Below are 14,349 nucleotides of genomic sequence, written 5' to 3' on the forward strand. Positions count from 1 at the left end.
ACTGTTGTACATTGCAAGTGACATGGTTGGCTGACCAGTTGGGGGTGAGATGTAATAGGCCGATGTTGAATGGAGCCACTTGAATTTTTGATAGCTGTCTTTTTCGTAACCCCCTGAAATCTCTCTTGTGGAAGGAGGCTGCATGTCAGGCTGGTTTCAAAAAGATCTTTCTTTTTCTCTGTCTTTCATTCCGGTTTCAGGGCCAGCCATGGCTATTGGGGGACCTGCGGTGGGATTTTGCTTTTGGGGCAATACACTAAGTATCTTTCATGATTTCTACAGTGTTCTTATGGAGAAAAACAACCATTGACCACAGTGTCCTGACGGTATCTTGCCATAACATGTTATTTGACGGGTCTATGGATCTGTTTTTTGAGGAACGTAGCAGTAAAAGGCATTTATTATTATCACCTGCATTTACAGCTCAATGTTTAGCTGTCCAACTCGCAGTTTTTTTGTTTTTGGTTCACTCTGACTGCTCTCACAGCTTTGTTTTCAGCCGCAGCTGGCAGCTGTTTTCAGTGAAAACACTCTAGAAACCCATAGGACACTACCTGCTCATAACCAAACAGCAGGCACAGTTAAGTTCTAGTTGGTGAACACAATAGAACATTGTGCAGCTAAAAGGCTTGTTATTTCCCTCATGAGTTGTCACAGACCAAAAACAGCCATTAGAGGGAATGTTTGTATGTGGCCACAAACACGACTCCAAATGAACGGTACTGTTGCTTTGTTACTGCTGCTTGTGAAAATAAGCCACTTTCCCAACAAGTTTGCTCACTTACTAGGTGATAATATGCAACTTGTTCTCATTCCCAACTGGTCACATATTGACGCTTGGTCAAGACCCCTTCACGTTACTTTCTGCCCAATTTATGGTGAACCACACCATCAGACACGACCCTGCGTGTGGGGGTCCATGCTGCGGGTTTTGCCTGTCTACTACGCGGACAGGTGGCGAAGATAAAGAACTTTGAGGAGCTGCTGGTGGTAGAAGTGAGAAATACTGGTTTGCCCCGAGGAGAAATGTTTTCTCGTCACAATTCTGCTTCAGCTCATGTCAGTGCAACCGTCCATGCGGAAAGCGTAACCGAGGCACGCACTGGGTAGCACGTCAGACTTTCACGCTTCACTACGGTGGTAGTAAACACGTGATTAACGTTGCAAATTCAAACAAAAACTTTTCCTTAGGTTTCGGCAAGAAAACCACTCGGTTAAGTTTTGGAAAAAGAATGTGGTTTGGGTTAAAATAACTGTAAAGTGAAACTCTGAGTGAAACTTAAAATTGTGCAACACCTGGGTGAAAGTCCTGTGTTTGTTTTCCCTTAACTATAGCTACATTTAGGATAAGAGGATCTCTCCATTCTCTTCACACTTGAACAAGGTTGACATCCCAAAAATACAACCAAGCTGTCTATAAGAAAGGTTTTAGAAGCATCCAGGTAAAAGGATCTTTCACACTGCCGAGCAGTAACTAACCGCCTCCAGTAATTTCAAAGAGGAGAAGCGGTTTTGAAGACGGCAGTAGGCATATGAAGCGTTTGCCACCCTGGCTTCTGCCAATGAATTAGAAGGGGGCGGTTATTGTGGAAATAGAAGAGGGTGGAAGAAGACAGCGCCTCGTGGAGGAGCTGGTAATCCTGTGTCTGAACAACCGGAGTTGTACAACACGGTGCTAGCGACTTGTAAGGACAACCAGAAGCATATTTTCTTGGGGAAATATTAAAAAATAAATTTGGGGGGGGACGCTCTTGCAGGTAGGCGGTAGTCAGGGCGGTTGCCATGCGGGGGTGTGAAAGCAGCTTTAGGTCGGTGCCTAGTGCAGGAAATTGGCTTGTAAACCTCTGTCATGGGGAGGAACCTGATTAGCTATAAGCTGCAATGTCTAAATTGGTTATATAACCTTTGAAATAAACTTGAAACTTAAACTTGAAACACCTTTACTGAGTTGCAACATTCTCCACACATAAAACCATCCACTGTGTTGGCTGGCTTTTCCTAATGCTCAACGGTGTCAGTGTGACAGTCAGCAGTGTCCAACAACCGCTGGCTGGACGCAAAAGGGCACCAGCAACTTTGTATCCTCGGGTGACATGTGGCACCTTTTGTTTCCGCAAAAAAACAGGCTACCTAAAGCCCTCTCAACACGATGAAACTCTGAAGGTCAGACCACTTTCAGAATCCGGGAGCTGCAGTGTTCAAACTCCAATACGTCACATGGATCTTTTGTCACTGAAAATGTTGAATGATTGCCCCCTGCTAGGCTAAGGTCTATCAGGTTCTGGTTATATATATATATATATATATATATATATATATATATATATATATATATATATATATATATATATATATATATATATATATATATATATATATATATATATATATATATATATATATAGATATATATATATATATATATATATATATATATATATATATATATATATATATATATATATATATATATATAGATATATATATATATATATATATATATATATATATATATATATATATATATATATATATATAGATATATATATATATATATATATATATAGATATACAAAAAATCATCCAGAAATAAACATGTTGTCGTTTTCTACTCGCCCTCAAGTAAATCTAAAAAGCTAATTCCAGTGTTAACTCAGCAGGTACGAGTCTCAATTAGCTGAAGTACCTGAACAAGCTCTTTTTGAGACCTGCATATTTCTCCAAACAGTTCAGAGGCATAATCTAATCCAAGTGTTCTGAAGCCAAATGATTGCACTGCGGATTCAAGAGTCCAATCTTTCTCTCATTAAGTCCTAGATTTCTCTCATTCACTATGCGTCCCCCTACAGCAGTCTGGCAGAAGTCTTGCTGCCTTCATCTGCTCATAAGTTTCTCTTTCCAAGATTTAAAGTTGCAAATTTAAGCCTAAAACTTATTGTTTATTTAAGTGCTTATAGTCCCTGAATGGTAACTGCAACTAGAATCATGCGAGTCATTTTGTATGTGAATAGCTCACCCTATTGCTTCATCATTAGCCCAACTCTCATCCTCAGATAAGCAAAGAGAAAAGGGTCGACGAGATTGTAACAAGGACGCAGTACAGAGATGAGCCCAGGTTCACAGTCGAGCTGCCTGATTGAATTGTCGCAGATAAAAAGGGAGAAAAAGACTGCAATTCCATGTCAGGCTACCTACCAGAAGTTATTACTTCTGAAGATTTACCATATTTCAAAACAAATAGCTTCCGCCAAATTGCCTGGATGACAACAAATAAATAAACAAAGCAATATGGGAAAAAAATACGAGGATATTTCCATCGTCATTCCTCTGAAAAGGACGCTATAGATTCCATAAGGTGTGGTGCTGCCCCTGCGGTCAGATCCGTCTGCCCCATGGAACAAATAAACCTTTTCATTTCTGACTACTTGCTTGGCTATTGACCAGCACAGAGAGAAAGTATTGGAGTGAATAATGGCCCATACTGGGAGCCCATTGAGCGGCTCCAGGATTATAAGCATGGAGCCACAGAGAGCTGCAGACTGAAGGGGATAGAGGGAGGAAAAAGCTTTCCCTTTCTGTTTGGGAGAAGCAGGAAAGACAAATGTGGTCATTTCACAATCCCCTGAACAGACATGTCATTAAAGCTCGGCACTTGAACTAGGTAATGTTGTTAGGTGATGCATTTACAAAATGTCTGCATCACAAGAAGGATCTTTTGGGAGTCTGAAATGCTGACAAATGTCTGCCATTACTGCTCTGCTTTGCGTCACTCAGGCTGTCCTCATTCGTCGTTTGTACTTAGTGCATTACATTTCGTAGGTATATCTATCCCACGTAATCGTGAGCCATGTGCAGGTCTGCCTCTACGGAAGTCAAGTAATGTAGTACAGAGGACGACAATGTCTGCGTAGAGATGAGGTCGGGGTGGACTGTCAAACAAAGGGAGGTAAGTTACGTAGCAAGCATACCTATTTTAAACCAAACCACAATCTTTTCCTAAACCAGAACAGTATTGTTGTCTAAAGAAGTTTTGCACTGCAGGGGCTTTCACAGGCACATTGACCGGTCGTGTTGACATTCGTAGGAGAACGCACAAAAAATAGCTTCTCATGAGATATCATGAACCGCCGTATGAGGAAATGTGCGTCACTTTGCCCGATTGCGCTGCATTGCGAGTTGGCCTGCCCACTTGTACGACTGGCACATCCTAAATGACTCTTTTATTTTCATTTGTTATCATTAAAAATAACATTTTGATGCACAATAAAGACTAAGAAAGTTATGTCTAAAAAAGTAAAAGACAACTTTTATTATGCTGGGTTGGGTTTTTTGAGCATGTGGGTGTGGTTAGCTAGGCTATACAGAGCCTGGTACTGATTTTATTCTTGATAATATATCTAATAAAACAACATACCAAAAGCCAAAGAATTACGTTTATGTGTCTATGAGAACTATTAATAAATATGTCACTATTCAGGCTTTCACACAGCATTCTTTGTTGGATAGTTGCACATCCGTTTCCAGATGTGAAAAATGCATTTGCTATTGAGACTTGAAGAACCTAAACTATGACGGCAGGATGGCGATCATTGTTTTGAGGAATACCTTTTGAGTTACCTTGCTATATGTTTTGCCTTCTCTCACAATATATTTTGCGTCAGCGCACCCAGCAGTTGATCTCTCACTCTCCCTGAAATGAAATGAAATAAATAATAATCCAAACGAATCTTCCAAACAAGATGGTATTTCCTAAAATAGAATTATAAATAAAGGTCAGTGTTCTAAATTAATGCAAAATCCACAGCAATAAATAAACATGATACACAGGATATCACGTTTCAACTTTGCACAATTTGAGCAATAGGCCCATATCCGCATGTGCCACTTATAATACAATACAAAGTGTTGCTTGTATTTTAAAAGTGTCACAATCAACCAGACACTCGACACCATGAAATCGGTCATTTCTGTTTTCGCAAAACTTCCACTTGGAAACCGTCAAAGTAAGGCCAACAGTATTAACTTCTGTAATTAAAAGACCCAGCTGAAATTATTTTTGGCCACCCCAAAATTGAAAGCCTCTCTCCTCTACCGGACATGGCTGGCCTGGTGCCGCCATTCTTAAATGGCTTTTCTGTCTGTGGGAAGAGGAGTTCCAGTCAGTGAGGGGAATTATGGATATGCCAGTGGGCACCTGCGCTGAATGAAGCTGCAGGATCAACATAAGCTGCACTGCAGGCCCAAACATGTACTCTCTAGGTGATTTGGCTTGTTTATACCCCCCCCCCCCCCCCCCCCCCCCCTCTCTTTCCTTCCTCCTCCTTTTGCTGGGCAGTCCAGAGCTGGACCCCGTTGATGGTTTTTAAGAGGATGCCTGTTTGAAGTGCTGCTTTGCTATTTGGGGATCTACCGCAGGGAGGAGGTGTAGGAGGAAAAAAATATTGGATTTGGAAGCAAAGAAAACCTCGTTATTTGGGGAAGAAACAAAATAGCAACCCCTGGTGGCAAGCAGATGCAGGCTGGTTGGTCCCTGCAGTAATAGGCCCTTGATCTTCCAAATAAAAATCATGCAAGCCTTTGTAGGAACCTGAGACTCTGAGGATATTTGAGGTACTGTTGTGAGGGAAGAAAAAAGAGAGATTGGCAGAATGGCCTCATTCCAAATATGTCATGTCTACTATTTTACCTTGATATGTATTTCTGGCAAAGTATGTATTCTCTTATTAGACATACAGCCTTTGCAACACATGAAGCACATCCATTTGATGAAAAGATGAACAACCTTTTCTGAAAATTAAATGTTTTTGCAAAATACTAAATGTTCTATTTACAAAATGTTTGACTTTTGTTCAGGTACTGTTCCTGGGCACAATCATGAACCCTGACTTGTAAGTGAGGATGATAAAAGTCACCAGAGGGATTCAACAAAGCCCATATTACAACACTGACAGACTTGACAGTTATTGACAGGCAGGAAGATTGTTAAGAATCTGCCAGATGAAATAATTAAATGTGCATCACAAAAACGGGAATAAATCCCACGTTCAAGGCGGTCTATGCCCTGTGTGTAGAGAGGCAGGAAATAAAGGTGGCACATCAACATTGAGCACGTCTGACTTCTGTAAAACCCTAAGTTCTCTCTAACCCAGAGTCTGGTTCCGTTGCAGGTTCATGTCAATGGGCCAAGCAACAATTTCAGGATCTTAGGAATGTTGCCTGCATTTCGACTGGAAATATCTTGCTCTTAATTTGTATGCAGTGGGAACACAAACAGATGTCCAAAAAAATGACCATTTGTTGGGTGTTTACTTCCTAGTTGAGACTTTTATTAGGTTCAAAGTTCCCCAAACTTAGTATCCAGACCCTAACCATAGCTTATTTGCCATGACCATGATCTTTCCCTAACCTTAACAACAATAACCTATACCATGCACAGAAACTGCAAAAAAACATTGGCATCGGACATAAGACAAGTGTTGAACTGAACATCATCCAGTTTTGCAGAATCAGTCAATATTGACGTTCTTGTTCTTGGCAGGTTTGTTAAAGAAATAAGACACCTCGGGCGTGCAATAATCAGCGGTGTTACTGTGTATCGCGTGATCCAAGGAGGCCAAATCATTCCACTGCCTCGAGAAAGGTTTCTGCGGTTTGACTAAAGTCTCCTCGACTCGAACATGAAAACAGCTGAAGTTTCCAGTATTTGATCAACCTTTTACTAATTATCGGTTATTGGACAAATGGCACCTCAGCGCTGCAGCTGAGTTGGGGGCAAATGAGCCCAAGCTAACTGCAACATAAAACTGTGCATATATCATGCAGGACACTATTCATCAAAATGAGAAAACCCATGTGCTTCTGGCCAGTGCATGGTTATCCCCCAGCCATTTTATAAAACGTATTGTTCCATTATGAGTGCATTCATCAAATTTTTAATAATTTGGATGCTCGTTAGTCCTTCCAGAGTCACAATACTGAGACCGCTTATAATGAACACACGCAGGAGACATCGTCCTTTAAAAAGCTGTCACACATTCGCCCCCAGCTTCTCCCACAAATCCCTGTGATGTCAGACTGACCGTGTTACCAACAGCTTGAGGCGTCGCAACAGCAACGGAATAACACGAGAAACACTCAGGACTTACAGCAGTACTCCTGGTAGACTTTACTGCTTTAAGCCCCTAGTTTGAGGGATATCTGATGAACACAAGCACCGAGCTCGCTCTCCCTCCAGAATGTTAATGCCATCTCCCAAACATCAAAGTTGAGGAAACTAGGGTAAGAAAGCCTCGTCATGTTTACCTCCTGAGTGAGCTGCCGAGTGTTTACACACCTTTTCTACAGGAACCGTTTCGACACATCAAAAAACGCCCGAGTCTGTTTTTCAGTCTCATGACCCAGAAATGAAAGACAACACTGAAGGCAGTGGAAAAAGCGAAACCACGAGGGAATTTAGCCCTTTTGAAAAAAGTTAAGTAAACTCCAAGTTCAGTGAGCGTGAGGTGAAATCTGATTAGATAACTGTGACACTGGTGAAAATGTTCTTTGCACCAGTGCTCCTGCGGGCAGAAAGTATCCCGGCGGAAGTGCTTAAAGATGAAAACGCTCAAGTTTCTTAAGGGGTTCGGGGGGAATGTCATTAAGCATAGTGCATGGGAGGTTGTAGCTCCATGTTACTTTAAATGTGTACATCCAAATCAACCTGTGCAGAAAAGAATCATGCAGTTATGCTCAGATTTCTCAATAAAAACTTGGTAATATTTCCCTACATCCTTAGGGACACATCGTAGACCTACAAATTATACTTTCTCTAACTTTTCCAAAGTGTTGCAAGTATCAGTCAACTATTGAATCACCTCCTGAAGACTCTCCTCTATATGGAAATGGGGGGATGTGAGGGGGGGAGTGTTTGGAATGCAAACGTCTCCCTGGTTAAAATCAATTATTCACAGTAATCTCTAGGGATGTGCATGCCCTGGCAGTTTCCTTAGATGATTCGGAATGTGTGTGTTTGAGTATGTGGACGGTTCAGGCTAAACCCTTTAGCATAATGTGAGTAAGATTCAGGATGTAGAGTGTAACCGGGAACGCCCCTCCCTGCTACCGCCGCCGCCTCCATGACTGAACCCCGCTGAGGAAATGGGTCTCGCAGACAGGTCTGCGAGAGCAGATAGGAAAAGGTTACAGTGTCTCTTTAGTGTAGAGTCTAACTGACAATCCCACTGCTGAGAGGTTGTGAATGTTTTATAAAAGGACGCACTGTGTTCCTCTTCCGCCTTTTGTGACTGGTACAGTGTGTGTGTGTGTGTGTGTGTGTGTGCTCATCCTTTTCATTTCCATTTTCCTTTTCTTTTTCTTGACCATACTTGAAGTCCATATCAGAAACTATTAGCATGTACCCAACAGACTGTCAGTTGAAGAGGAGATATGCAAGTATATGTCAAATTATGTCTATTATATTCTATATGAGCACACATGAGCACACATTTAACATCATCCGGGTCGTTGGGTAATGTTAGATGTCGTAAGCGGCTGCATCTATATTTCAAAAAATATAAACAGCATTTATAAGTACAAAAGTATAACTACCATTACAGCTGGCAGAGAAGACCTCTAAAATTCTTCAACATTAATAATTTTTTGGGTCATTAATCGCAGAGTTCTCAAAATTGCCTCAATAAAAAAACAGGGGAAAGACAATAGTAGAAAACACTAACACATTAACTGGGGAAACTGCCCTTTAAAATGCTTCCATGTCTATATTTGTTCAACATGTCCTTGAGGTACATTTCAGGTTAATTGGCTTCAACAATTGGTCTTGCAAATTAATTGATATTGATATGGCGAATGAAACACATTACCATGAATAAATGTCCGTAAAAGACACAGAAGCTCAACACACACAGAGAGGAAGCAACTTCATTTTATGCTCAGGTAGACTTGGCTGCTTTATTAATACTGTAAATGTTGAACAGAGAACCTTTTTAAGAAAACATTTTGGCTCTTGGAGCAAGCAGAGACCGCTTGATTCAACATCCTGTTCAGCTGACCTCTCCGCTTCACTCCTCAAAGTTTGTGTTTATGTACAGCTTTGAGGTTGATCACAGAAGCCAATAAGGCCTGACAGCCACACGATCACCGGTGGTTGTTTGCTGTCAACAGCTCCTCTCCACTTCACCACGCCTAGTTTCTTCCAGAATACCAAACAAGTGATGCTCGATCTTCAGCTCCCTGTGTCCGTATCCTTACAATAACCTACATTGCTGTGTGACCCTGTGGTAAATCTGAGGAAAAGTAGATCTGAATGCTGACCTGCCATGCTTTCTTATTTAACAGCCTCCCCTAGCATGAGATTGATCCACCAGACTGTTACAAAAGAAATGGAAAAGCAGTGCAGGAATTGTAGCCGATGGTTCTGATTTATATCCGGCCCTCGTCTCAGTTTCACTACGCTCGTTATGGAACAGCAAGAAGCTCATGCCATGACTTAATTGCAGCATTCTTATGTTTCATCCTGATTTTATTAATTCATTGTTGCCGCTGTAAGGGATGTCAATTTTGGAAATAATTAAGTAAAAGCCTTCAAATTGTGGTCGTTATTTCTCTTTTATTTCTTTGTCAGACATACAGTAATGATGTATTGCTGCAATACACCAAAGTCGCTGCTTAGATTACTCCTGCATCATTGCACGCCACATTATGAAAATGGTGCTTTAAAATGTAAATGAGAAACATACCTCATTTAGTGTCTTTACGAATTCAAAAATGCGTGAGTAATATTCCATGCCTCCAATTGCCATGAGCGTGCTTTTTCTGCAGGATTCTGTTTTAGCCTCCTGAATTAGCTTTGTTGAACCAAACCTGCAATGACTGAATGGTACAAAGGTGAAGTCACTCTGCTGGAAACCTTTAAGTGCAGTCACGGGCATGTCAGAGGTGCAGTCAGAAGAAACCAGCTGGTGCCAATCTGTTTTTCCCTAATACCCAGGGAGACCGCCACGGTGTCCTTGTCGTGAGTGGATGTGTTGCATCTTAACAATACACCAACTTTTCCATCTCAACAAAGCATAAACTTTTTGTTTTCTAATTCTCTACGGTTTTTCAGGTACTTCAATGCGTTAATTGAAAACGCACATTAAACAGCTGGATGGAAATGCACATAATGCTCACAAGTTTGACGGATGGGTGCGGCACACTTAATTCCTGCTCAATATTCAGGGAGTGGCTCAAATGCCCTAACATTTGCAGATGTGCAGATACACTGTTGACGGATTGGACTTCTAACAAAGCAGTAGTTCAATGAAACCACTCAATGTGTCCTGCTTGTCCATCAATGTGTCCCTCGAAACCTCACCTCACGACAGCATTTCTCCCAGGTAACAGCCTGTGGTCGATGCTCCCCCCACTGTGGAAGACTCCGTTTCCCTGTGGCACTAGTGTTCTCAGCCAAGTATCGACACAGATGCACCCTGGGTTATTTCCTCTTCCACTGCTTGCTTGCAGTCCACTCAATCTGTGCTGGATAGTGACATTCTGCATAACTGTGACACATTTGGCTCTGTGGAAAGATCTGCAATCATTCATTACATCAATGTTTTGGCTTCACAGACCAAAAAAAGACCATCTGTCTCAGCCTGTGTATTACAATACCAAATGCAACCTGCAGAACTCCTTTGTTGGTACAGTTATTTTAGTGCCACAGTGTTCAGATTGGGATAAATGATACGAGAGTAATAATAATAATACTACTTTTTATTTATATAGCGCTTTAAAAGGCACTCGCAGACACTTTACATGGTAAAAACAGAAACAATAAAAGCATTTATAATAAGAACAAAATCTATGACATAACAGTAAGAAAGAAAAAAAACACGAAAAAGAAAGAGACAACATACATGACTGACTTTAGAGGTTGAAAGCAGATTTGAATAGGTGAGTTTTAAGTGCAGTTTTGAAAGTGGCGAGTGACGGAGAATGTCTGAGGTGTTGGGGCAGGGAGTTCCAGAGGGAGGAGGCAGCAACGGAGAAGGCCCTGTCCCCCCAGGTCCGATGCTTGGACAGAGTAGGGGGGGTAAGGAGGTTGGCGTCGGCGGATCTGAGGTTGCGGTTGGGAGTGTGACGGTGCAGGAGGTCTGAAAGGTATGAAGGGGCGAGGTTGTGGAGGGCTTTGTAAGTGATGAGGAGAATCTTGAACTGGATTCTTTGCTGTATGGGGAGCCAGTGGAGGTTTTGAAGGACTGGGGTGATGTGGTCTCTGGTGCGGGAGTGGGAGAGCAGACGGGCAGCAGAGTACATCTTTATGTGTCTGTTATAAAAAAATAATAATGCAATGTTTTATTATATTGCTTTTTTCATTCCATTGTTATCAGTGATGCCCTTGATGAGTCTGAACTTATCTACAACTATTCATCTGAGCTGCAATATGATGATTAACCCCTCACCCTGCCAACATATTCAACATACGCGGAATACCAAGATCAGAGGACACCAAGAATAACCTGCAGTAAGAAAAAAACATCGTAGCAAAATGTCAACTTATTTATCCTCACAACATTATTAGTTATGTAATCAATGTCATCTGAAGAAAACAAATTAACACAGGTGATTTGCATATTGTGTGAAACAAAAATAGACAGAGCACATGAGTGTGTGTGTGTGTGTGTGTGTGTGTGTGTGTGTGTGTGTGTCTTCTTCAAAATGACTGACAGAGTGCTCCTACTCCCCTGATAGTTGGTGTTAGTGGCAAACATTACATAAGTGCTTTTGACTGGCGTTCCCCAGGACCCCAATACATTGGTATTTAAAATTATTATTCAAAAAGCACATATTAAAAGTGAAAAGAAAATAATGATATTAAGTCACGAGGAACCAATTTATTGCCAAAAACCTGAAAAATTGGAAGGATAGAATGAAGCACCTTTGAGATGGGACCAAACAAAGTATACCTCTGGGGTCTGCGGGGACAATCGGTAGGATGAGGGTTCAGGGAGCTGTGAGCTGTTTATGATGAATGCTTTTAGAAGCACAAACTTATTCCACTACACAATTATTAGATATTGATTGGCAATCATGGTGAAAGTAACATCGAATTAGACTGATATTGTATATGAAGGATACTACAGTTTGAATTATTTTAGATCAGTGACATTTCCACGGTAGGCTCACTATTTAAGGAATTTATTCATTCATAAATGTTAAAATGCAAAAAATGCAAATGTAAAAAAGCAGCACATATCCTTTGACAATTACAAAACACAACACTGTACAGCTGTTTCATTTCAATTTAGATATATTGTACATATTCTATAATTGTTTTTGATTGGATTCATCTTCTATCCATATTTCTTTCTTGATATTTATATTTCTATTTTTTATTTTATTATCTCTTAATATGTGTATGTGCACCCCAAAGAAAACCTACAAGGAGATATTTTCACACACTTTATAGACACACTCACTGTATACAAGCTTGTCTTTTTAGCAGATGAGACTGTGGGGGGATGAAGGGTCCACATGACCACAGGCCCTTATCTAGAGCAGCTTTACTGCAGCCTCGATGAGCGGGAAAGATAACAGAGCAGGAACGCTGCCAGCATGAACAAGGTCAGCAAAAGACTAACTGACACATCACCCAAAGACGAGCTGGAGATCGAAGACAAGAAGTCGTCTCTCTCACAATTTACTAGGTCACAATACATACAAAATGTCTAACCATATTTTCACTAAATAATTCTGACTTAAGGTGTACTTTCTTTAAAAAGTTTGTTTACCATATTACAGTGTTTGACGTTCAATATAGCTGCACCCATACGCATAGTAGTTGACATTATAATTGAGTGCAGTAGTTCTCCGTGAACAGCAGGGAGTGATGAACTGTGAAAGAGAAGAGGTCAGACGTACGATACAGCCGTAGAAGAGGGACCCGCTCTTGTAGATGCATTAGCACCAGATAAGCTTGAGCATGAATACACACGGCAACACAAATCTCTCTCTCTCTCTCTCTCTCTCTCGCTCTCGCTCTCGCTCGTGTCTGGTGTAGCTGCACCGCTATAATAACACAGCTTTGATTGTAACCAGTGAACCAAAAACATTACTTGGTCCGCATACCAATATATTGGTATGCGGACCAAGTAATGTTGTGCTGGCTGTTGAACGATGGCTGTAAAATGAATCATAAATCATCCGTTATCCACTGCTGATAAAAATAAATCATTGGCCGTTTTACACCAAGAACGGGTCGCTTGTATTCTGGTATTTTGCTATTCATGTTGTCAGCATGTGATTTGTTGTGTGCATTACTGGCAGCGGTGACTTTACTGTAGGTGTCAGTCAGAGCTTTAAAGCAAGAGTAAAGTTTCCCCCCCCACCTCTGCCTGACTGTTTAATTCTGTCAAATGAGAAATGGACAGTCAGAGGCTAATGTATATCTAACCGAGTGCCATGCAGGAGGGCGAAGAGCCTTCATTAGAGTGTAAAAAAGTGCCCACCCCACACACTTTCCCTTTCCCACATCACCATCTGAAACGGGCTGCCCTCTCCATCTCTGAGTAGAGATTAGGGATTCCATTGCCGGGGGGATTCAAGTAACTGATAAGCCTGATTATTTAAGATAGGCACCTCTGAAGTTTTTTACAAGAACCTCCTATTAAAGATGACAGCAGAAGGGATTTACACGGGAGCTGCCCCATACACAGTATCTCTGCTGATACTTTAACCTCAATAGCATTTGAATATGACAGATCTGCTGGTAACAGTGAGAGACTAGCAATTAGACCCATTAAAGATAGGGGGAGGGGACATGATTCTTCACAGTCTAGTCGCTGGTGGTGGTGATGTAATAGATTAACAGAAACACTATTGATATTTTAATAACAGCATCCAAGAAGCAACAGTTTTGGAAAAACATTGAAACATATAAAACATCAGGTTAGTAAATGATACTTTTTTTTCAAATGACTGTGTGCAGGACCCCAGAAGAGGTCCCGTGCTGTGATGAACCCACAGAGAATTATCACCCAGCTGCTGGGTTACAGGTGTCACTATCCTTCAACCAAAGGCTTTTGTTGTGGTGTGTTTGCCGTTATATCCATTTGCACATTCACTGCATCTGCCCATCTCTGTAATGACAGGTTTTTCAAAAAAAACAATACTTTTGCCTTCTGACATGGTCAGATAACACTTTGTACAAATAACTACTTCAAGTATGCCTTGTTCCGTAGCCTGTTTTAGCTCATTGTGTTCGTTTTACGGAGCGTAAACTCCTTCAAACTAATGCTAATACCGTTTGGTTTCTTCTAAATGCCCAAGTAGGCCATTGTTTGCTAACAGGTCAGCCACAGACACAGAGTT

The sequence above is a fragment of the Anarhichas minor genome, unplaced genomic scaffold, assembly GCF_050575085.1.
Source record: "Anarhichas minor isolate MPS153535 unplaced genomic scaffold, ASM5057508v1 ptg000030l, whole genome shotgun sequence".
NCBI lineage: Eukaryota > Metazoa > Chordata > Actinopteri > Perciformes > Anarhichadidae > Anarhichas > Anarhichas minor.